We start from the raw sequence: 25,694 nt of genomic DNA on the forward strand, positions 1-25,694 counted from the left end.
CTAGTCCTGCACTTGACACCTTGTCAACGAATTAGTCTAATTTCCAAATATGAAATTTCTCATTCATCGTACAACCAAGTTGCATGATTCCAAATTTATGTCCAATTAAAACTTGGGCGATGAGAAACTCTCCCTATTTGGTAAATTCTCGACTTTCCATAAATAACATAACAAGAACCAAATCCATTATTGCTAATTCAAACATCAATTTTTCATATACGCCATTGCAAGGATAAATAAATAATATAAAATCAAAATTTATTTTATTGCGGAAAAAATTTGTCCTTACAATGCAATTCATTGAAAAACTATGCTAATACATCTTTCCACTACTAGAAAAACAGCCTTTTATGACGCTCATTGCGCGTCGTAAAAGGCTCAGACGACGCGTAAATGCGCGTTAAGGAAGGCCCTGTCATAAAGAGAGACGACGCGCATTTACGACGCTCATTTACGACGCGCAATTACGACGCTTGTTTACGACACGCAATGCGTATCAAGGAAGGCCCTGTCATAAAAAAAGACGACACGCATTCGCGTGTCGTAACCTTACGACGCGCGTGTTAATGACACGCAATGCGTATCAAGAAAGCCCCTGTCAAGAAAGGCCATGTCATAAATGAAGATGACACATATTTTTGCGTATTGTAAATTTAAATGTTTAAAAAAATAAATTTATATATTTATTAATTTTTAAATTAAGTTTGCATTTAATTTCTCATAATAGAAATAAAATACCATATACAAAAAATACAATCCATTGCATAATATAAAATAAAATTTCATACTCAAAAAATAAAATAAATTATAATGTCATACAAAGAATCATTCAAATGTTAAACAAAAATAATACATTGCTAATAACTTGGTGACACCTGGATTGTTTTCAGCAGCCCGAGAACTTGCAACTGCTCCAGTGTCTCGTATGGATTCCGAGGCTACAATCTATTAAAAAAATCTCTTAACAAATTTTAAACAAAGAAAAAAACACAATATTAAAAGTTTAAACGCAAGAATTAGCAACTAGTTTCATTTACCTATCCATAGTTTCAGTTTATAGTAATCAAAATAAAATAATAAAGAAAAAAAATTGAGAAGAACTTACAGCTTCTACCATCAAACAATGAGTCAGCACTAGCTTCAATTACTTGATATGTTCCAGAAATAATGTCCATAATAAGTGTAGCCATTTGAGACATGAGGACCATAGGGTAAACTCCCAATTCCATCAGTTCTTTGGCTCTTTTCACAGTTTCAGCTGTGTTTGATGACATTGTTAACTCCAGAAGTTCCAATAAATTCTCATCAAAGACAACTCCTACCTACAATCAACTCCAAAAGAATCAGTAAAAAGTTTGAATAAAAAGTTACAAGGATCAAGAAACCAGTAGATTAGATACTTACAAGTTCATTTCCAGCCTCTGAAGCGTCTTCATCTTTTTCATTACTTTGATTTACATCATCACCATGTGCATTTTCTTCCATCACTATATCAGCAGTATGTAGCCCTAGCCCATGCTCCTCTTTATGTTATCTAAATCATCCTGAACATTCAATATAACAATTGTAAGACAAAAGGAGAAATGTATATTTGAAAATACTATGAGATGTGATTTTTTTAATGTTATCAATCCATAAATTAAGCGCAACAAATATGTTATCATCCTGAACATGTCACCAATTAATAAAAAAATACTCACCTCTAGTCAGGCCTCTGTGATGAACTTTAGTTGTGATTCAGGCTGGCACTGCTTGTCACTCAGCTTCTCAAGCTACAAAAACAAAAATTAGATGTATTTGTTACAGATTTAATAAAAAAAACTAGAAGACGTATAAAATATACAAAAAATGGCATACATGTATGCTTTGCACTTGCTGAAGACCTGCATCAATGATATAATTAATTTATTAAATTTGGTTAAAATGGGTAATAAAAGAAATTCATATGAAAGAGAAAGTTGACCTTGAGATCTCCCGAACCAGCAAAGTTTCAGAAAAAAAAAAAGAAATAAAAAAAATTAGTATTTGTGTTGGGTTGTTGGCAAGTAACCAAAAGAATTGAATCCAACATAAAATTTGGTGTTTGTTTAAACCTTTTGAAAATGTGCATGTGAAAAATGGGGATCACTTTCAACGTCTCTAGCAATTTTCTGACTTGGGTATTTAGATTTTCCACCTAAAATTTCCCAAAATTGTTTGGACTCTAAACCCTCCTTTTGTAATTTGGACTGCATATTTGGCTGCAAATATTGCGCATAAAAGTAAATCATAAAAGTAATAAGAAGTCGACTTTTTCTAAAATGTGTTGCTTGGGTTTGATTTAAAGATGCGAGTTTTGGGAAAGAGATGAATTGAAATGGGTTAGTTGACTAGGTCGTTCGATGTGGCACTGGAAGTTATGTTGTGGGTTTGTTGAAGGATGCTGACTACAATGGAGAAGTGTATATAGATTATTTTTCATGTTATTTTTCATGTTACCTGCTCAATGTTGATAGTCAATGGACGCTTTGATTGGCATTTTGGGCAGGAACCAACTATCACTTTTGAATAAGAATTTTGGATAAAAGGCCCTAAAACTGTTCCAAATTTGTTACAATCATACTTCACTTGCTGTAATTGAGGAAAAACTCCAGATCTTCGGGTCACAACTCCTCTTATACGGATCATTTTGTTTAAATGGATTTGCCTGTGAGAAACATTTAAGATTGTTACCAAATGGGTATATTTCAGTTAACTTATAGTAGAGAAGGAAATAAACATCATAAATGTTGTAAGATGTTACAACTTTTATCATTTCATTGATTGGCAAGTAGATAACTGTCTTGAATGGAGCTAGAGAACAAAGCTTACATAAGAAAACTAGAACATGTTCATTTCTTGCAGTGTTCCTTTTAATTATAAAGCAAATACTATTGAATACCTTACGGTTAAAAGACAACAAGGAAATATTGTAAAGAGCAATAATGGTTAGATATATAGCAAGATCTGGAGTAAGTATCAATCCACGTTTTCATTTACATTTGTAGGTAAGATCAACTGTTATATTCTTATGAAAGAAATTCAATCAATTACCAACACAACTCTCATGTTCTTAACTGGAGTATGGTAAAATCATTTGAGGTTACTGAATTACCAGGTTTGTTATTATAGTCTGTTATTGTACCCTTTTATTTGACTGGAATTTAAATTTTATATTTGATGCATACACAAAACATTTGCATTCAGATCAGCAAAGTTCATAGCACGCAAGCAATGGGTTGTTGCTGGTGCAGAAAAATTAGGAAATAATGAACACATCATTTCAGCATCACTTCTAGGTAGAAGGGTAAAATGGTAAAATGTCCAAGATAAGCAAATAATGCTTCTGAACCTGATTATAAGAATAATAATAAATAATTCTTATGAACCTCTATTCAACATCACTTCTAAGTAGAAGGGTAAAATAGTCATTTACTCAATAAATAACCAGTGTATATGCTCATTCATCACTTTCTAGAGACAGATATCATTTATCCATCCAGAAATTTAACATAAAAAAGAAAAATAAATAAAAAAAAGGAACACAATCACTAAGTCTAGCAGAAACCTGGTTCCCAGTTGACGCTTTTGAAACCCAGACTCAACAGCCCTATTGAAAACAAGAATCACTGCATTTTGTGCAGGTGAGTTATGTGACTCTACAGTCTTCTTACAATAATAATAAAAAAGAAACAAATTAAAATGATAAATTGTATAAATAATAGAATAGGATATTTTAAGTATGAAACTAACTAGCAAACCTCCATTGCGGTAAAAGTGATCCATCTTTCATCAAAATCAGAAGCAGGACCTCCATTTGCTATATGAGCGCCTGAGTTGGTAGTTGTGATTTCTCGAAAGACGATGCTGAAGCAAACAGAAGAAAGATGGGTGGTTGAATAAATACATAAAGTCTATTAAAAAAAATTAAAAATATTGACCTGGATTTACAAGTGTAATTACTAAATTAATTCTAGGATTATGAGCAACAACAGCAAGAGCTAAAGATCCACCAAAGGAATCTCCAACTAGATAAATTAGCTTCTTTATAAGCATGTTCAAGCCTCATAGTTTCTTCAACAAATTGAATCAAATCTTCAGATGATAAAAAATAGTGAATAAAACAGCTTCTAGTAATGCGTGAGTATATAAAAGCATATTTAAAATAGTTTCCAAATAGGTGTAACAGCAGAACAGGGGAACTTCCTCTTTGGTAACACCAATGGTTCCTAAGTGACTGTATACTTCCTCACAATCAAGAATATATCATAAGAAGGAAAGACACAAGTTGAAAGAGGATTGGACAGTGGTCCTTGTGTGTTTGTTTATTGATGTTTGAGGATGATAAGATGACCAATTTCTCATAGAGCAACAATCTCTACAACCTTTTGGTGACTAGTTAGTTGAACTTGCCCTATATGATTTGTTGCAGGAGGAACCTGATTTACTGAACCAGACATGGATCCAAATCAAGACCACGTCCAACAATCAGTTTTGAAGTTTTAATGACATTTCTTTAACCCTAAATTCAACAAATTTAGCATCTTTTGAAACTGGAGCACACATAGCTTTTTGATGAAACCCAATCATAGTGCCAATTCTCTTGTTCACATTACCCCTGTTTTAAAAAAAATCAATAAAAGAATATAGTCTTTTCATTTTCGAACTCAGATAAACTAAAAAAAGAAACAAATATTACCATGTTTTGCATTTTTGAAACCAACATAGTGGCTTCGTCATTAGAGGAATCAAAGTACAGAGATACACCTTGTATGAAAATACCCTAATTCGTCGATGTCTGAGATTCGATACCTTGAACCAAGAAAGCCCTAAATCTCTATGAGATAGGAGCGACGACACCTGGATCGATTTTGTTGAGAAGCATCGAGCATAACACTGAATCTTTTGGGAGTCGCAGTCGCATGCCAGGAGAGGTGAATGTGATGTTGCAATGGTCTGTTAGAGATAGACAGAAAGGAAGGACATGGATGGCGGAAAAGGGTGGTCTGGTGGTTCTAGGGTTTTTATACAAATGGTGGTGTTAGTAACCAACAATGGTGGTGCTAAAGAGGGGTGGTGATCTTGTGATATGTTGTTTCGGTGGTATAATGGAGCTTTATTAGAGGCGGTGGTGCACCAGAGAGAAGACGAAGGGTGGTGGGTGGTTGTCGAGCAATAGGTGGTATAGAGAGAGAGAGAGAGAGAGAGTAAAAATAAAATAAAACCCTAAGATAGAAGGAAGATGGTGATGGCCCGCCAAAGGGAAAGTGCACAGGTCTTCCATCAAAAGAGACAAGGTTTTTCATTAATTTTAGGGTTTGCAGAGAGAAAAGAGGGAGAGAATGGAAGGAGATCAAGAGGATAGAGTGTTTGTAACTTTTTTAGGGTTTGCAGAGAGAATAGAGGGAGATAATGGAAGAAGCGGGCACTTAAAAATTTTAGAATTTTAGAGATTTCATTTTCCCCACTTAAAAACGCGCGTCTAACTAAAAAATTATAAAGCGACATTTCTAGATTACACACACATTTAACATAAGCGCCCTCCGTGTTTGTAATATTTTTTTTGTTGGACATTAATTTTAGGGCATGCACAAATGCGTGTCTTCTATCCTTCCAATTTTGCAAAACTAACATTATTTTTTAGGGCACGCACAAATGCGCGTCCTCTATCAGCGCGTGTCATTGCTTGCGCGTCATTAAAGGGCTATTTTCTAGTAGTGTTCTTAGCAATCTAATTCTAACCCTAAGTAGTAGCTCAAGAATCTAATCTTCGAGAAATGCGATTGAAATCCATTCCTTCACGGTTAGATTTTGCTCACTTCTTCCCTTAAGCTTCCTTTCTTTTCTTCGATCCTACAAAACATCAATTGTAATCTTATCACATTATGTATTAAGAATCTAGAATAGAAGCTTAAAAGAGTTAGTCAATGGATTTTACCTAAATCAGAGCCATACGTTTCGACTCTCCCATCTCTTATATCTCTTAGGTAAATAGGGCAGCTTCGTCTCCAATGCCCCTTCTCTTGGCAATAAAAGCAAATCGACTCTTTTGGAACAGCACATGGAACTACTTCAGACATTGCCTTTCTCTTATGATCAAACTTTTCGATCATAGCATGTCTTTCGTTGCCATTGTCTATATCCATAGAGGTCTTGAAGGCAGATTCACCAATCAACTTTGCTTTTCTATTGCGCCAAACCATTGCTGATTCAGCAGCAATAAGCATATAGGTGAGATCTATAAGGGTCACATCGCGGCTCATCATATAGTACTCTCTTACGAACTCACTATATGATTAAGGAAGTGACTGAAGAACCCAATCAACAGTTATTTCCTCACAGACAACGGATCCCAACATTCTTAACCTATCAATGTGTGACTTCATCCCTAGGACGTGTGCACACACCGGCTTTCCTTCTTTATGTTTACTTGCCAAAAGGGCTTGAGTGATCTTGAACTTTTCAAGCCTTTGAACTTGTGGGTTAGGGAGAATAATTTGAGGAGGAGGAGGAAGTGAAGCATGATCTCTTGTTCCTTGATCGAATCGTGGAATATCATCTTCATGTGGAAAGCTTGTTCCACGGGATTCGGGAAGACCATAGTTGTCAAACTTTGACATCAACAAAACGGGAGAAAACGAATTCAAGTTAGTTGATTGATTGAGTCCTTAGTAAATCACCCAAACGAGATACTAAGGCTAGGACCCAACACAATATTCTACAACTCGGGAGAGGGATGCCGTAACCCTAATTGCAGAATATTTGAAGGTAAGTGAATGACGATTCACTAATTTCCACCACGAAAAACAAAAAAAAATTAAGTTTTAAATATATGAAAACTCCTAGATCCTTTGAGATTCATTGAACTTTCAATGGCATGTTTAAATCTCGATATGCCCCTCTAGTTTGTGACTGGGATGCCGAGGATCACAAAGCAGGTGTGAATAACCATGCAAACTTACATGGTTCCCTCACATGTTACAGTCACCTATTCGATGTGCCGGTAAACCACACACACTCCACCGAACTATGACAAACATTGAGTCACCCTTTGCTACCTTTGCTTAGAACCATTTAGTGTGCCGGTTAACCACACACGCTCCACTAACGTCTTCGCAAGGGCACAAAGTGTAATTTCATGGAGTTGCATCAATTCACTTTTGCCTAAGTAACTAAGATTGGGAATTTTATGAAAACATTTAGTTACTTTTATACTTCATTATACTTATAATGGAAGGTTTTGTCCCATCCTACCCGTTCAGCTAACGACCCTCCACTAGTCAAGAGTGCGGTGGGTAAGAGTGGATACCCATTCAATCGCCATTTTATAGGCAATTTCCTTAAACACCCCTTATAGACCAGCTTCGTGAATGAGGCCTACTAACGGTAAGACTGACTTTTACTCATATATATATATATATATATATATATATATATATATATATATATATATATATATATATATATATATATATATATATATATATATATATATATATATATAATGTTAGACTTTTAATGTTATATATAGTATAGGGTGTATTTTATACTTTCAAGATATTAGGTGGTCTAATTTAACAATTATACTTTTAATTCAATTAAATTGTAAACCTAAACTTTTATGGATTTATTAAACTTCTTTTAATTATACACCTTAATTAATTAATAAAACCATAAGGGTGTGATTTGAACTTTTTCAAAACAATACTAGAGTTTTAGAATTTAACATTCCTAATTAAACTTTTAATCAACTTTTAAATTCCAAAACTTGAGGGCAAGTTTTGAAACATTTCAAGACATTTGGGTTTAGAATTTAAATATACATCAAATTAAACTATTAATCAAAATTTAAATTCCAAAACTTGAGGGCAAGTTTTGAAACCTATTTCAAAACATTAGGGTTTTTAACTATTTAAATTTCAAAACAACAAAACTTTTGGGTTCAAATTTAAACTATAAAACCTAAAGGGGAACATATGAAACATTTCATAACATAAGGATCAAATAACAAATAATCTAAATTAACAATTAATCACATAATTATCCATATTTGATTTATTTAATGATTTCTTGCAAAACAATTTATCAATTTAGTCAAAATAATTAATCAATTATCACATAAGGAAACAATTATCTTATTAATTGATAAATATCTTCAATTAGATCAAGAATATAGTCAAATATATCATAAAATCGGATTTATATTGATCTAATATGATAAGGCAACTTTCCCAAAGCAAAAACAGCAAGAAATCCCAAGATATGCTCCATCTGACGAGTTGACTCGTCGAGTCAAGCTTGGACTCGTCGAGTCTGCATGGACTCGGCGAGTTCAACTATGGACTCGGCGAGTCCAGCCTCCAGAAACCAAAAAATTGAATTTTTCAAACATATCAAGCATCAATACAATAGAAACCAGTCTAGTCTCTGATACCACTGATGGGTTTTGGTCATAAGACATCCTATGTGCTCATACAAACCCTAATGCTCGGATCTAGGTTTCTCTATTGTAAATGCAAGTAATCCAAGACTATAAACCCTAATTCTAGCATTCAAGTAATCATATTAACATGGGAATAAGTTTATAATGTTACCTTGATTGTTATGTAGCAATAACAATCCCAATTCCTCCTTGAATTGACTTTGGAAGGCTTAGAGTCACAAGTGTCACTCCTCTAATGGTTCACAAACACCATAAGCAAGAGGATGAAGAGGAGAGAGGATGGAGGCTACCAAAACTCGTGTGAAACCCTAGCAAGAAGCTTAGCCACGTTTTTGGTCCTTAAGGGATCTATATATAGTGAGGCAATTAGGGTTATCTAACAAGGAAACCCTAATTTGGATGCTTAAGCCCTAAGCAACCCATGGAGCCCTTTTCTCAAGGCCTTGGACGATTTCATATGGGCTTCCCCCATAGAATTCGTCCACCTTATAATAAAAGGCAATCCATGGCCCAAATTGCAATTATCTTATAATTACACTTCCAGTCCCTTAAGTTTAATTAATCTCTTTTAGTCACAAAACTAATTACCAATTAATTATTGACTAATATTAATTAAACAATATGATTTCTCCTTTAATATATTATTCCCATAATATATTAATAAATCATATTTAATCCTTTCTCTCCATAATTCATCCTATCAAGTTGCTTTGGTGAAGGCAACCCAAAAGGACCATGCACCATCGGGTCAAGTACATACCAAAATAGTTATGGACTTAGACACTAATCCAACATTTTGGTGTTATACAAACACAATATAAACTCTTTATTATCAGTACAATGGTTGTTGTTGCTTTGATTACTATTATTCAATTGTTTTGATACGGTACATGACGTCATCCGTCCCCGTACGTTTCCGCCGTTCCGGTTTGGGGGTGTGACAACGTTGGTTAGTGAAAGTACATTGATCAATATGGGTGAGCTGCTTAAACAACATGGAAGGAACGATAGGCTCTTGTGCTACCAGATGGAAATAATTTAAGAACAAGTAAAGTTCATTCCACGAAAGCTGAATTAGAATATGAATTTGTCATAAACCTTGTCTTATGATTGTAGGTTGGAAATGATAGATATACATGGATGTGAACTTATACACCATAAAATCTAGGTTGAAAAACGTTTCACTCTAATTCATGAAAATGATTATGAGGAAACACTTTTGCTAGTAGATTTCAAAGATATGATAAGTATCATTATGATTAGTGGTTGTGTTAATTGCATTCTTAAATTCACAATATGATTACGACATCCCTTTTTTCATAGTTCGAATTGTGAGAAGTGGAAAGAAATACTATGAATGTTCAGGACTTATAACTATAAGCTTTGGAAGGGTTTAAACACACACATATGCTATATAATAAAGGTGTATGTAGCACTCGGTTCCTGGTACGTAATTTAAATATGAATTCTTGCACTTTTACTCAGGAACTCAACGAGTTGGATGCCCTAACTCATCGAGTCGAGGCAAAGTTTGGACGCGGGTGGAAAAATCTACTTGCCGAGTTGGACACCCAACTCGATGAGTAGACCTGTCTGGATGAAACCCTAAATTTAAGCGTTTGCACCCTATTTAAACAACTTATAGGGCCTCCACTCCAGCCTCCATCATCCTCAGACTCTCTTCAGGAAACCCTAATCGATTTTGAGTGTTCTTGAGCTTTGTGTGCCATTTGTGTGTCTTTGAAGCTTGAGAAGAAAGAGGAAACTTGGGAGATCGGGAGAAAGCAAGTAGATCCAGAGGTTTTGTCACATTTCCATCTTTTTTGAGGTAAAAATCTTCAACCTTGACCATTTACTTCTTGGATATCTAGTTAGGGTTAGTTTCTACCTTTTCTAAGTCTTATGAAGCCATTTTCGGGGTTTGATGAATAAAAGGGGGGTTTAACTTCAGCTCTTGAGCCTTTGAGGGTTCCTGTGGCATAAAGGTGCCAATTTTATGGCCATGGGAGTCCCATGCACCTTGTAGACTTCATTTTTGGGTCTTTTGAGCTTGAATACCCATGCATGGATGTAAAGTTCGTGACTTTACGTGTAATATGGACCCTAGGAGGTCAGATCTATGTTCTGGATGCATTAAGCCCGACTGAATCAACTGTATGGACATGGACTTTGGGGGACTCGACGAGTCGTTCATGGGACTCGGCGATTCGGGTTATGGTTCCCGAATCGTTTTGGTTTCTGATCGATCTGGTTGAGTCTAGAAGAGGACTCAACAAGATGGACGTGAATATAGACCTGAAGATCGAAGAACTCGACGAGTTCAAGAATGAACTCGACAAGTTCAAGGCAATGTCCCAACTATATAAAAAAGGACTCGACGAGTTCAAGGAAGAATTCGGAGATTCAAGGACTAAAAACTTCAACTTGTATGAGGCAGGACTCGACGAGTTCAAGGATGAACTCGGCGAGTCATGAGCAAAAGGTCCTGAATCTGTATGAAGGAGAACTCAACGAGTTCTTGAAAGACTCAATGAGTAGGATCGAAGTTTCTGGATGTTGTGAATTATGGAACTCGACGAGTTGGTGGACCAACTCGGTGAGTTGAGTCAACCAGATGTTGACTTTGACCAGGGTGTTGACCTTGACTTTGACTTTAACTTGAGTTTACCCTTGAAAGGGTTAAGTGTATGAAATGGTAATTAAGAAAGGTTTTCATGTGTAGGAGTTGAGAGGAGTTGATCCTGGCATCAAGAACAGTTCAGACACTTCACGACATTGAGGTGAGTTACCTTCTAGTAGAAGTGGGTCTAAGGCCACAATGCCGACCCACAAGTAGGAGTAATTGTGGATGATTTTTTTGTGATAATTATCCGGTTTGCCACTATCTATTATGTTCTATGTGCTAATATGATGTGATGCTATGTGATAGTGGTAGTAGAGGGAGTAGTCCCCATATTCGGTTGATAGGGCCTAGGGGTAGGTCGGGCACCCTGGTATACCTGAAAGTATGATTATATTATGTTTCTTGTGGTAGTAGTAGGGGTGAAATAGTCCTCGTAACCGGTTGAGATAAACTGGAGGGGTAGGTCGGGTAGGTTAGGCACCCCGGTATGCCTAGCAGGGGTAGGTTGAGCACCCCGGTATGCTCAACATGGTAGGTCGGGCACCCACATATGTCTGGCAGTATGTGTTATGTATGGTATGTGGTATGATGGGGGAACTCACTAAGCTTCGTGCTTACAGTTTTCAGTTTTGTTTTCAGGTACCTCTTCATCGAAGGGGAAGGAGCTGGCACGGTAGCAGCGCATCACACACATAGGATTTCCATATTATGAGATTCTTGGGATTGTACTCTGACATTACTACTATTTTCATGATATGGTTTTAAGACATGTGATTATGGTTTTATGAAATGATGTGACACGGTGATGTTTTCTTATAAATGTTTTTCTAAATCGTTATATCAAAATGGAATTTTTGGCCTTAAATATTGGGATGTTACGGTGTATAAACTTGAGAAGTCTAACTGAAGACTTATCAAAGCATTACGTGTCAGAAATCTGTACTTTAGTAAGAAAGTCAAAAAGTATTGATTTCTACAAGTTCAGTTGATTTCTAGGTATATATCAAAGCTAGTGGGAGCATAATTGTTATGCAATAGAAGAATAATTGTTATGCTAATGGGAGCATAATTGTTATGCTAAGTGTTGCAAGTTGACAATGCTATTTATAGGAAACAAAGTTTACAAATTTGCAAGTTTCAAAGTTTGGAAATTGTTTCGCTATAGTAAAGGCTCAAGGGAGACGACACTCATACTTCGTTTCAAATCTAAAAGTTTAGATTGAAGGGTTTAATAAAACTTAGTCTTGGACATATATGAATATCGTGTTGAAATGATTCAACATAATAAATTCGATATATGAAAAATATTATATCAAGAGACTGATCAAATATCATGCCTTTATGTAAGACATTATGTATCTAATCCCATATGCTTCAAATATAGGATTGATTACATATGATATAATATTCACTTGTTCTGATTTTTCCAAATGCCTAGGGCATTGAGAGGGAAAAAGACTAGAACTAGATGTGACTAAAGTTGTTGAGCAACTATCAAGAAAATTATAAGGTTATACCAAAGGATTGGTTGCTTGTGGACAGTTAGAAGTATAGTATTGGGGAAGGACCATGGTGACATGTTTTAGATTGGGATAATCCTTGATCAAAATTGATGGTCATATGGGAATATATAGATGTTTCCATAATGGGAGTTTATGAGTAGAATCTACATGTGAGTTAGGAACTTTAATGCAATGAAGATGTTCAAGGAGTGTATCTTGAATTTGAGGCCTCGACGTCACAAAAGGATCATTTCATGTAAGTTTGAAATCTAACGCATTCTAGTAGTGACAAGGATCTGGTATTGTAAAATAAGCATTGTTTGAATAGTGTCTGATCAATCTGCTCACAAAGGAAGAACCATAGAGAGACATAGTATGCATGCTTATAACATGGCATGACTGATGTCTAATTCAAGTGTTTAGTTGATAACTCAAAACATTATACAATGAATAAAGTCTAATTAAAACAGTGATTAAATAATAAGGGTTTTATTTATATTCAATAGTTTTGAGACTGTTAGGTGCATTTTGTTCACCTTTTTGTACATATTTTAGTCCCTTCTAATGCATCTGTTTAGCATAATTGTTCTTCATTTGTCTTGCTTATCATCATATTTCATGTTAGTCTCTAGAACAACCTTATTTGCATATTTTCATGTCTTTTTTAGGTAAACCGGAGGTTGGAACGCGCATTAGGATGTGTCGGGAAGCATTGGTGAGGATTTCGCGATGATCGGGCGAAGAACAAAAAAGTTTGAAAAATCAAGTTTGGAATTTGAGTCAGAGAGGTACACGGGCCGTGTTGGATTTACACTGCGAAGGAACACGGGCCATGTTGACAAGAAAAGAAGTTGTTGATCATGCTGAACACGGGCCGTGTCATTTTTACCTTATGCTCAACATGGGCCGTGTTCGACCCAAAAACCAACTTTTGGCAGTTTTTCTGATCTTTCATATTACAGGATGAGGGCAATTTTGAGAAACACACAACATATCAGAGCACATTTTGAGAGGGGATTTCGAAGGTTTTTGTAAGGGTTTGATCAGTAATCATTTGGAAACATTATTTCTAGTATTTGTAAGTTGTAATTGCACTTTAATTCCATCTTTTTCTTGTGATCTTGTTCTAGCCATGTGTGGCTAGAACCCTAGTTTCTCCAATTTCATGTTTTGACTTCTTGGTAGTGACTTCAATCATATGACATGATGTTTGTTCTTAATTTCTATCTAGTGAATTTGATTTAGCTTTAATCGAATGTTTGATTCTAATTGTGATTCTTATTGGCCATTTGAATTAGGGCTAGGTCATTCAAGTTATCTCTTTTACAAAATCCGTAATTGTTTTGCAAAATTAAACAAGTAACAAACATTAAATTGATCTCTATTGAATGAATTTAGTGTAAATCTTATTCATACACTTTTACACTCCCGAGCTTGTGAGGAGTATTGGGTGTTGTTGGGAACATTCACATAAAGCTTCATGCAATCTTTTAATCTAACTCTAAGAGCTTGTTTATATTAGGTTAGTAAGATTAGGGTTGATCAAAGAGCTTGTTTTGGTTAATTAATGTGGTGAATGGGAAGTGTTAGAGCTTGTCAACACTTTCAAGTACCAACTTAGATGGAACTGAACGAATATTGTGTCATCTTTGAATCATCTTGCTAAGTTGTCATACATGAAGTTGGAGCCCTTATAAATTATGAATTTAATTCACTCATTTAGCTGATTACTTGTGTTTTTAATTTTTTTGTTTAATCATTGCATTCAAAACCCACCTATTTAATCTTTTGTGAACAAGTGCCTTGCTCAAAGAGGTATTAGACCGATTGTCCCGTGTCTCTGTAGATCGACCCTAATTGCCTTGTACTACCTTTTAGTGCAATATAGTAGTGTATTTGGAGTCTTTTGTACCCTTTTATTTGTTGGGTTTGACACGCCTAACAGAGACCATAATTGGATTATTCCTGAATAATTGGATTATTCAAACATCCACAGTCGATCGTACTTTTAGAAGTAAGTAGCGAATTAAGAATGTCATGAATCGAATTGTAGATCGTCTAAGGGTTTAGACGTAGCAATAGTTTTGCTATAATGTTCATGAGTACTTGAAAATGGGGATTTTGAGTATTGGATAAACCCACGCTCAAATAATTACTTCATGGATTTTATCACAAGTAATTTTGAGATGATAATATCTTATATTCATGAAACGGAGATAAATGAGTTGTTGTTTATAAGTCAGTTGTGCATTGATAATACGTAAACGCATCAGTAACTTGATGTTATAAAACATATTGTTGTACGTAATTTGATGAGTGAATAGTGCAAGCATATAAGTCGAAGCTTATCCGTTCCTTTTTCCCTAACAGGAAAATCGATATTTGAGGGCCCCCCAAGATTTTATGTCGACATCTAAAGTGTTTGGCCAAGCTTAGACTGAATTTATGTGTTCAATTAGTAGTCTGAATCAGTCGCTATAAATCAGAAATTGGGAAACAAAACATGGATAATGAGATTGATTATAATCCATGTCTCATTACTATACGATATCTTGTAGAACGGAGGAATATATGATCACTTATCTTAGGACATGTAACTAACTGGGTTAGAGTTCAACAACGGCTTTTGGAAGCTACAATTTGCTGACCAGTTTGGAAGTTATACGGGAAATTATATTTATTAGACTTATCCAAGTGGGAGATTGTTGGATTAGGTGTCTAAGCTCGTAACTATAATTAGTATAAACTTGAATTGATAATAGCACAATCCTTTTGGGTTGCCATTAAACCTAGCAATTGAATATGATAACTTTTAGAGAGAAAGAATGATTTAATAATTTTTTAATTGGTTAATAATTAGAAATCAAAATAAATGATTTGTTAATATATTATGAGAATGATATATTAATTAGAAATTGTAATATTTAATTAATAATTAATCAGAAATTAATTGGATTAATTGGATTAATTAAAAGTACGAGGACTACAGGTGACAATGTTCAATAGTTGAGCATTAGGCAATTCTAGAACCTCTCATATGGAGAACGAAATCTAGAATGATGCTAGGGTTTCCTCGGGCTCTAAGGGTGCCTTGGATGCCTTAAATATGAAGCTAAGGGATTCAGGTTATCTTGGAGATACTTGTCTTATGCAACCTTCCTTATCACCTACATAAACCCCTATGCTATTTGATTTTATCCAAGCCTTGATTCCTTAGAGGAATTCTGATTTTTCAACCTCTCTCCTCTCTCTCTTCCAGTCACTTGGTTTCTAGGGTTTGGGTGTGAACCATTAGAGGTGTGACACTTATTGTGCTTGCTTCCAATAGTCTTTCAAGGAGGAACTCAAGATTGTTTTCTACAACAATCTTTAAGGTATTATTCCTATAACTGTATTTGTATTTTTGATTATACACTAGCGTTCTAGGGTTTTCTTTTTTTGTTGTTCAATTTGTATGTTCAATTAGAGAAAACGTAGATCAAATTATTTAGGTTTGCATGCACATATAAGATTGTTTGTTATCCTTAAAACCCATCAAAATAGCGCACTAATTCCTCTAAGGTGCTTCCTAGACTCTCCTAGGATTCCCACCTCACACTGCCATTAGCTGTTGAAGAACCCCTACCAATATCATGTATCATCCATTTTCTCGGATGAATCAAATTAGGGTTTTAAAGGATCAAAAGGTTAGATTTTAGTGATAAATGGGTCCCCACAATGTGAGGCATGAAGGCTCATGATGTGAGGAGGGATGCATGAAGATTCTGTTGGATTAGTGTCTAAGTCCATAACTATTTTGGTATGTACTTGACCCGATGGTGCATGGTCCTTTTGGGTTGCCTTCACCAAAGCAACTTGATAGGATGAATAATGGAGAGAAAGGATTAAATATAATTTATTAATATATTATGGGAATAATATATTAAAGGAGAAATCATATTGTTTAATTAATATTAGTCAAGACTTAATAAGAATTAAGTTTGTGACTAAAAGAGATTAATTAAACTTAAGGGACTGGAATTGTAATTATAAGATAATTGCAATTGGGCTATGGATTGCCTTATATTATAAGGTTGGACAAATTCTATGGGGAAACCCATTAGAAATCGTCCAAGGCCTTTAAGGAAAGGAGTCCATGGGTTGCTTAGGGTTTAAGCATCCAAATTAGGGTTTCCTTGTTAGATAACCCTAATAGCCTCACTATATATAGAGCCCTTATGCCTCAAAAACGTGGACAAGCTTTCTTTCTAGGGTTTCCACACGTTTTGGGCAGCCTCCTTCTCTTCTCCTATTCATCCTCTTGCTCTTGGTGTTTGTGAACCATTAGAGGAGTGACATTTGTGACTCTAAGCTTTCTTTTTAGGGTTTTCACACGTTTTGGGCAGCCTCCTTCTCTTCTCCTATTCATCCTCTTGCTCTTGGTGTTTGTGAACCATTAGAGGAGTGACATTTGTGACTCTAATCTTTCTAAAGTCAATACAAGGAGGATTTGGGATTGTTATTGCTACATAACAATCAAGGTATGATCTAAACCCTAATTATATGTTATATTGATTATCATATGCTAGATCAAGGGTTTATAGTCTTGGATAAATTGCATGTACAATAGAGAAACCTAGATCCAAGCATTAGGGTTTGTATGAGCACATAGGATGTTCTTATCTACAAAACCCATCAGTGGTATCAGAGTCTTGATTGGTTTATATTGTATTGATGCCTTGTTGATTTGTTCATGCTTGAAAAATTCGATTTTTGTGAGCCTGCCTGATGGACTTGGCGAGTCCCATTGTGGACTCGGCGAGTAGCCCCTACTCGGCGAGTCCATATGGGTACTCGACGAGTTCGAGCATCAGAAAGAGGGGATTTCGGGATTTCTTGTTGTTTTTATCATGGATACTTGCCTTATCTGTCTTAGATCATTAAAATCCGATTTTATTCATATTTTTGAGTATCTCCTTGATTAAACAAAAGATAATTACCAATTAATTAGATAATAACTTCCTTATATGATTAAAGTTGATTATTTATATTAATTGGGTAACTTATTTTGCAAGAAATTGAAATTAGGTCAAATATAGATAATGATGAAATTAATTGTTTAATTTATATTATTTGTTATTTGATCCTCGTGTTATGAAAAGTTTCAATTTTCCCTTTTAGGTTTTATAGTCTAAATTTAAACTCAAAAGTTTAGTTGAAACCCTAATGTTTTGAAAAAGGTTTCAAAACTTGTCCTCAAGTTTTGGAATTTAAATAGTTGAAACCCTAATGTTTTGAAAAAGGTTTCAAAACTTGCCCTCAAGTTTTAGAATTTAAATTTTGATTAAAAGTTTAATCTTGATGTATATTTAAATTCTAAACCCTAAGTTTTTGAAATGTTTCAAAACTTGTCCTCAAGTTTTGGAATTTAAATTTTGATTAAAAGTTTAATCTAGGAATGTTAAATTGTAAAACCCTAGAAGTGTTTTGAAAAGTTCATATCTCACCCTTATGGTTTTATTAATTAATTAAGGTGTATAATTAAAAGAGGTTTAATAAATCCATAAAAGTTTTGGTTTACATTTAATTGAATTAAAAGTATAATCGTTATATTTGACCACCTAGTATTTTAAAAGTGTAAAATACACCCTATACTATATATAACATTAAAAGTCTAACATTATATATATGTATGAGTAAAAGTCAGCCTTACCGTTAGTAGGCCTCATTCACGAAGCTGGTCTATAAGGGGTGTTTAAGGAAATTGCCTATAAAATGGCGATTGAATGGGTATCCACTCTTACCCACCGCACTCTTGACTAGTGGAGGGTCGTTAGCCGAATGGGTAGGATAGGAAAAAACCTTCCATTATAAGTATAATGAAGTACAAAAGTAACTAAATGTTTTACAAATTCCCAATCTTAGTTACTTAGGCAAAAGTGAATTGATGCAATTCCATGAAATTACACCATGTGCCCTTGCGAAGACGTTAGTGGAGCGTGTGTGGTTTACCGGCACACTAAATGGTTCTAAGCAAAGGTAGAAAAGGGTGACTCAATGTTTGTCATAGTTCGGTGGAGCGTGTGTGGTTTACCGGCACATCGAATATGTGACTGTAACATGTGAGGGCACCATGTAAGTTTGCAAGGTTATTCGCACCCGCTTTGTGATCCTCGGCATCCCAGTCACAAACAAGAGGGGCATATCGAGATTTAAGCATGCCATTGAAATGTTCAATGAATCTCAAAGGATCTAGGAGTTTTCATAAATTTAAAACTTAAATTTCTTTTTCGTTTTTCGTGGTGGAAATTAGTGAATCGTCATTCACTTACCTACAAATATTCTGCAACTAGATTACGACATCCCTTTTCTAGGTTGTAGCATATTGTGTTGGGTCCTAGCCTTAGTATCTCATTTGGGTGATTTACTAAGGACTCAATCAATCAACTAACTTGAATTTGTTTTCTCCCGTTTTGTAGATGTCAAAGTACGTCAACTATGGTCTTCCCAAATCCCGTGGAACAAGCTTTCCACATGAAGATGATATTCCACGATTCGATAGAGGAACAAGAAATCATGCTTCACTACCTCCACCTCCTCCAATTATTCTCCCTAACCCACAAGTTCGAAGGCTTGAAAAGTTCAAGCTCACTCAAGCCCTTTTGGCAAGTAAACATGAAGAGGGAAAGTTGGTGTGTGCACACGTCCTAGGGATGAAGTCACACATTGATAGGTTAAGAATGTTGGGATCTGTTGTCTGTGAGGAGATGGTTGTTGATTGGGTTCTTCAGTCACTTCCTAACTCGTATAGTGAGTTCGTAAGAGAGTACTATATGATGAATTGCGACGTGACCCTTATAAATCTCACCTATATGCTTATTGCTGCTGAATCAGCAATGTTTTGGCGTAATAGAAAAGTAAAGTTGATTGGTGAATCTGCCTTCAAGACCTCTATGGATATAGACAATGGCAACGAAAGACATGCTATGATCGAAAAGTTTGATCATAAGAAAAAGGCAATGTCTGAAGTAGTTCCATGTTCTGTTCCAAAATAGTCAATTTGGTTTTATTGCCAAGAGAAGGGGCATTAGAGACGAAGCTGCCCTATTTACCTAAGAGATCTAAGAGATGGGAGAGTCAAAACATATGGCTCTGATTTAGGTAAATCCATTAACTAACTCTTTTAAGCTCCTATTCTAGATTCTTAATACATAATGTGATAAGATTACAATTGATGTTTGTAGGATCGAAGAAAAGAGAGGAAGCTTAAGGGAAGAAGTGAGCAGAATCTAACCGTGAAGAAATGGATTTCGATCGCATTACTTGAAGATTAGATTCTTGAGCTACTACTTAGAATTAGAATTAGATTGCTAAGAAATATGTATTAGCATAGTTTTTCAATGAATTGCATTGTAAGGACAAATTTTTTCCGCAATAAAATAAATTTTGATTTTATATTATTTATTTATCCTTGCAATGGCGTGTATGAAAAAATTGATGTTTGAATGTTTCTATTATTAGCAATAATGGATTTGATTCTTAATTATGGAAATGTCGAAAATTTACCAAATAAGGAAAGTTTCTCATCGCCCAAGTTTCAGTTGGACAGAAATTTGGAATCACGCAACTTGGTTGCATGATGAATGAGAAATTTCATATTTGGAAATTAGACTAATTCGTTGACAAAGTGTCAAGTGAAGGACTAGGAGATCAAGTACACAAAGTTGTGTGTTGATCAAAGTCCACCATAAGAGTAACAAAGATATTCATCATGATTTACTAAAGGTTTAGTAAATATGATTATACTTATAAGATTAAGTGTAATTCTGAATTGATTGAAAAGGTTTAAATCAATAGCAGAACGAATAAGAAGAATAAAGTAGGCAGAAAGATAAAAGTTTCTCCATTCTAAGAAGAAGGGAGAGTACCTTTTACGCTTTATGATAGGTCTTAATGATTAAGAACCATATCTCAATTGATCCTCTAAGTGAGTCTTAGTACAATTGTATGTCTAAGAAGAGGAATCAAGAATTGAAGAAATGGTTAAATCAAGAAGTCAATCATACTTCGTTCCAAAACAAGTCATAGAGTTAAGATTGTGACTTTGAGTGAAAAGTATTAAGAAGGTTTATAGCATTCATAAAATGTGGAAAGTTGTGATGTCTTGGATAAGACAAAGACCAACTAGGACCAATTTATGAAGTGTTTTAAACTACACTAACTCTTGAATATTTGTTTGTCAAGAAATGTTTATTGACAAGAGAATCTTATATGTCAAGGAGTCAGTGGGAGTCTTAATGGTCTTGAAAGGTTTTAAGAACAAATCAAAATAAACCTTATCGATCATCACTAGCACACGAGTTGAGGTTTACAACCTATCATGTTGACACTATATTGTTTCTATGTCCTTCCAATTGAGTTAATTATGCATGTGAGCCCTATTAGTTCTCATTTGAATGCATAAAAGGCAAGGACCTTGATCAATGAAAAGTACATTGATAGGAAAAGGTGAGCTGCTTGACTACTTGGAAGACATGGTGGGCAGCCGTGCTACCATAAGGCAAGAAATCAAGATTAAGAAAGTTCGGTCCATATGAGTTTGAATTTGTCGTAAACTTTGGTTTTGACAAATTCACATGGATAGGAACACATACACCATTAAAATCTAAGTGTCATAAGATTCCCTCCTTCATGAAAATGACTGTGAGGAAATGCTTTCACTAATAGAGATTTTAAGAAGATAGTGATTGTGAAATTGTATTCTCGAATTCAAATATGGTTACGGTATCCCTTTCCATGATTCGAATTGTGGGATTTGAAAATTAGTCTAAATTGTTTAGACACACACATGAGCTATCTAAAGGAAAGGTGTATAAGCTTAGATAAAGGATTATCAAAGCATTAGGTATTAGAAACATGAACTTAAGAAATTCAACAAGTATTGTTTTTCTGGAAGTTAAGCTGGTTTCTGAATACATGTCAAAGCTAGTGGGAGCATAAGTGTTATGTTTTATAATAATAATCATGATAGTGGGAGCATAAATGTTATGATTGTATGATTATGGTAAGTATTGCAAGTTAGCAATATTAATTATAGAAAACAATAGTTATACTTTGCAAAGTTGCAAGAGTTGAAAAGTTGTTTTGCTATAATTAAGGGAGAGAATATTATGCTTCATTTCAAATCTAAAGGCTTAGGTTGTGGATTGTTAATAATTTAGTCAAGGATACATAGTGTGTTCTCAAATTTCGATTATGATTACGGCATTCCTCTTCATAGTTTGAATTTTGAGAACGTAGCACATAAAATATTATGGCAGAAGATTGATAAAGTATCAAATCTTTATGTAAGACGTTATGCATCGTGTCCGATACTCTTCGGGTATAGGATCGATTGCAAATGCTATAATATTTGACCATTCTAAAATTTTCCAAATGTCTATCGCATTTAGAGGGAAGAAGGACAAGAATCGGTTTTGACTAAGATAATTAAACAACTATCAAAGGACAATCCAAAGTTCGCCGAGGATTGGTCACTTGTGAGTAATTGGAAGTATAGTATTGAATGGACCATATCGACATTATTATGAATAGATAAGATTCTATTAAGAATGAGTTGTCATATGGAAAATATGGAAACGTGTCCATATTGGGAATTGTGTTAGAACAATGTTCTATCAGGATCGTAAGATTCTAAGCAAAATATAAGTAAGAACGTAATAAAGAACACAAGTATTGCACTGAATATGTCGAATGATTAATGCAAAATACCCCAGAAGAGCTCGATAAAGAACTTCAACTGTAGAGGTATATTAGGGTTACAAGAATCAACGTAATCGACTATTCTCTCTATTTTATACGCATACATGCATGCATATATTTATAATGAAACCCTAACAGTTTATCTAAATAAAAGGAAACTAATCTAGATAAACACGGATTGACAAGCCCAATCTGATTACAATACAAAAGAGCCTAAGATGCAAAACCATAATTCTCAATAATCTCCCCCTTTGCGTCTTTGGAGCAGAGACTTTAATTCCTTTTCACAACATAGGCTCTCTTCACTGTTTCAAATATCCACGGTATGATGGCCAGAATGTGATGTCTAAATGTAATGTACCACCGAAGCATGTCTGTGAAGTTCTTCTTGTCTACTGTTGAGTTCTGCTTGCATCGGTGAATGATGTTTATAATATGCTCCAGACAATCTGTTGAAAACAAATGCTTGTCTACTAAAGCAAATAGAAACTTGTTCCTTTCACCTTTAGTGAACATAACCGTCAAATTTGTAGAATCGATTTGCCCTAACTCCATTTTATGCACATCACCAGGCTTGGAAGTAGGCTTGACAGTCGGTTTCTTGTTCATTACTTTTGCTATCTCCTGATCCATAGTAGCAAGCTCATGGATATAGGAGGCCAACATTCTTTTGAGATGCTTCAAAATCGGTTCATACTCCCTTTGATTTGAGAGAAGAATGTTGTATAGCATAATCCAATCATGAGGATTCAGATTGGGAAGATCTGCCAGAGAAATGAAGTATTCTGTGTTCACCGTTCCTCTGTTGATCTTGAAGTTTACATTGACAAACTTCCCAGCTGGCGTCGGTTTCAGTACTTTGACTTTCACGATTTTCTGTGCGCTCCATGTCAAGTACTGCGGTTGACCATTCTTCAAATAAAAATCAATTAACTCTCTGTCAACCTTCAAGTTAGGATGAGGAACCTCAGCAGTGACATCAAAACAATGAAACGTAAAAGCCTTGTGATTGGCATGTCAAACTGTGAGTCCTTAGAATTTTCACAGTTGAATGATGCAATCGGTTCCAGCCAGTACATGGAAGGAAACTCAATCGCTTGATTGATAAGTGTGTCTCTGTCCCATTCTGGAAACAGAGTCTTTTTGCATTTAAGTGCATCCTCTTCCTCCTTATTCTTTCCTTCTTTTGCCTCTGCCTCTTAAGCTATCTTCATGGTTTCATCAAGCTCTTTTTCCCTCTTCTTTCTCTGAAGGGATTCAGCGATGGTTTCATCAGTATCGGTATCACTGTCAACTTGAATTTTCTTACCAGAACTCGAAGCTAAATTAACCTTCGGTTCTGTTTTGAGCACACTCTCTTCTCCCCCTTGTCTTGGAAGAATGACCTTCTCCGAGACACCCTTCATTTCACTTAGAATGGTAATTGCAGGAAGGAGTTTGGCCTGGAGATGCTTCCAGATAGTCAACGTGAGGAAGGGATCATGAGTTTCGATAAGAGTAGTCGGGATGTTTTTCACATCACCGGCACAACTATAAAGAACTGCCCGTTGAGTCTTCAACAAAGATATCTCTTGTTCTGCCTGGGCCAGTTGAACCTTCTGAAGATCAATAGTCGCCTGGTGTTTGATTAGATCCTCCTTCAGGGTACTCTCTGCTGCAAGGGAAGCAAAACGAGAATCCAAGGATTGAAGAAAAGAAGTGGATTCTGTTTTGAGATCATCACGGAGAGCTTCAAACTTAGTAGTTTCACTCTGAAGAGTGTTAGAAAAGGAGTCCACTGATGCTTGATATTTAGCCGCATTGACATCAGCATGTGCCTTAAGAGAATCAAGAACGATCTGAGTTGTGTGAACAACCTCAGAAACCTCTTTTGTGGCCTGTGAACACGAAGCAGCTGATTTATCAATGGCTGTTGTGGATTGATCTAGAGCATCTGTGTATTGTTTGATGGCGGTTTCTATGAAAGCTTTCAACACAACACCGCTATAAGCTTTGTTATCTGCAAGCAGGCTATCCAATTTCTCATTGATGTCCTGGATCTGTTGACTGGTGACAGGAGCATCAGCATCATTGTCTGTTGGAATCCTGTATGGACTGTAATACAGGGAATCGTAGTCCTCATCATCTCCACCAAGAGTAGCACCAAAGGTAGAGAATGGGGTTGGTGACGAAGGTATATTTATAACTGGTGTATCAATCACAGTAGTAGCCCCTGTATCACATACATTGACTTTTACCGGGATTTGGAAAATGGTGGTAGTGATGGATTCGATTATAAGTGGAGTTGATATTGAGGTAGTTGAGATAGGAACAGAAGAAATGATGGTTGAAGTGGATAGAGAAGTTGGTTCAGTTGTAATAGGTGGTATATCGGTAGGAACAGAAAGTGGAACTTTCTGTTTCGGTGATGGAGGTGGGGTTGGAATTTTAGGAGACAGTGGAGGAGTGGGAAGTTTTGTAATTTTGGGAGATGCTGGTGGAGTTGGAGACTTTGGAGGGGTTGGCTCTCTGGTGGAAACATGAGGATCTTCTGTTTCTTCTTCCTGTTCTTTAACATTATCAGGTCCAGGAGAAGAGTCTCCCTTGGGCCTATTAGCCATCTTCTTAAACTTCTTAGGTTTTGAACGAGAAGTTTCTTCTTCACCAGACTTTCTTTTCGAAGATTTTGGCTTACTCTCCTTCTTTTCTTCTTTTTCTTTCTTCACAACCCTTTTTCCTCTATTAGCAGGTTGATCCAAAGCATCCAAGGCAGCTTGTTGTTCTTCAGACAGAACCCTTGGACCAAGAGGAGATCTTTTGTTGTAATCAGCCATTACTCTGCTCTGTGTCGTAACACACCTATACATGGATTCTGGAATCAATCCATAATGATGAAACTTACTTGGATCAGAGATGATGATCTTCTTGGTGTGGAATGAGGCGATTGAGGCAAGAAGAACATTTTTCATCACAGGTATCTCCAGAGACTCCATAGCCTTCTTTGTAATTAGCGTCCAGAAAGGACCACAAGAAATTTCCGAGTGACGGGTCGTTGTGTTTAGACTCTGAACAACTTGAGACTAGATAATTGAGCCATAATCTAAGTTGATTTCGTTGTATAGACCATAGAGAATTGTGAGAAATCCTTTGCTCGTAGTATCAGAACCACCACATCGTTCCGCCAAACCCTTGATCAGCAAGGTCAGCAACCCATTCCATTGTGATGGTAGGCACGACTTCTTGACCTTCGCAATCGTCGTAAGAACATCGGTGTAGCCCATCTCATACATCATTGTGAAAAGCTACGCTGTAGAGATGAAATCAGGCGAGATAATTGAAGAATCAACTGCAAGCCCTAAAAGCGAACAACACTTCGCCTTCGAAACAG

Source organism: Lactuca sativa, chromosome 5, assembly GCF_002870075.4.
Source record: "Lactuca sativa cultivar Salinas chromosome 5, Lsat_Salinas_v11, whole genome shotgun sequence".
NCBI classification, from domain to species: Eukaryota; Viridiplantae; Streptophyta; class Magnoliopsida; order Asterales; family Asteraceae; genus Lactuca; species Lactuca sativa.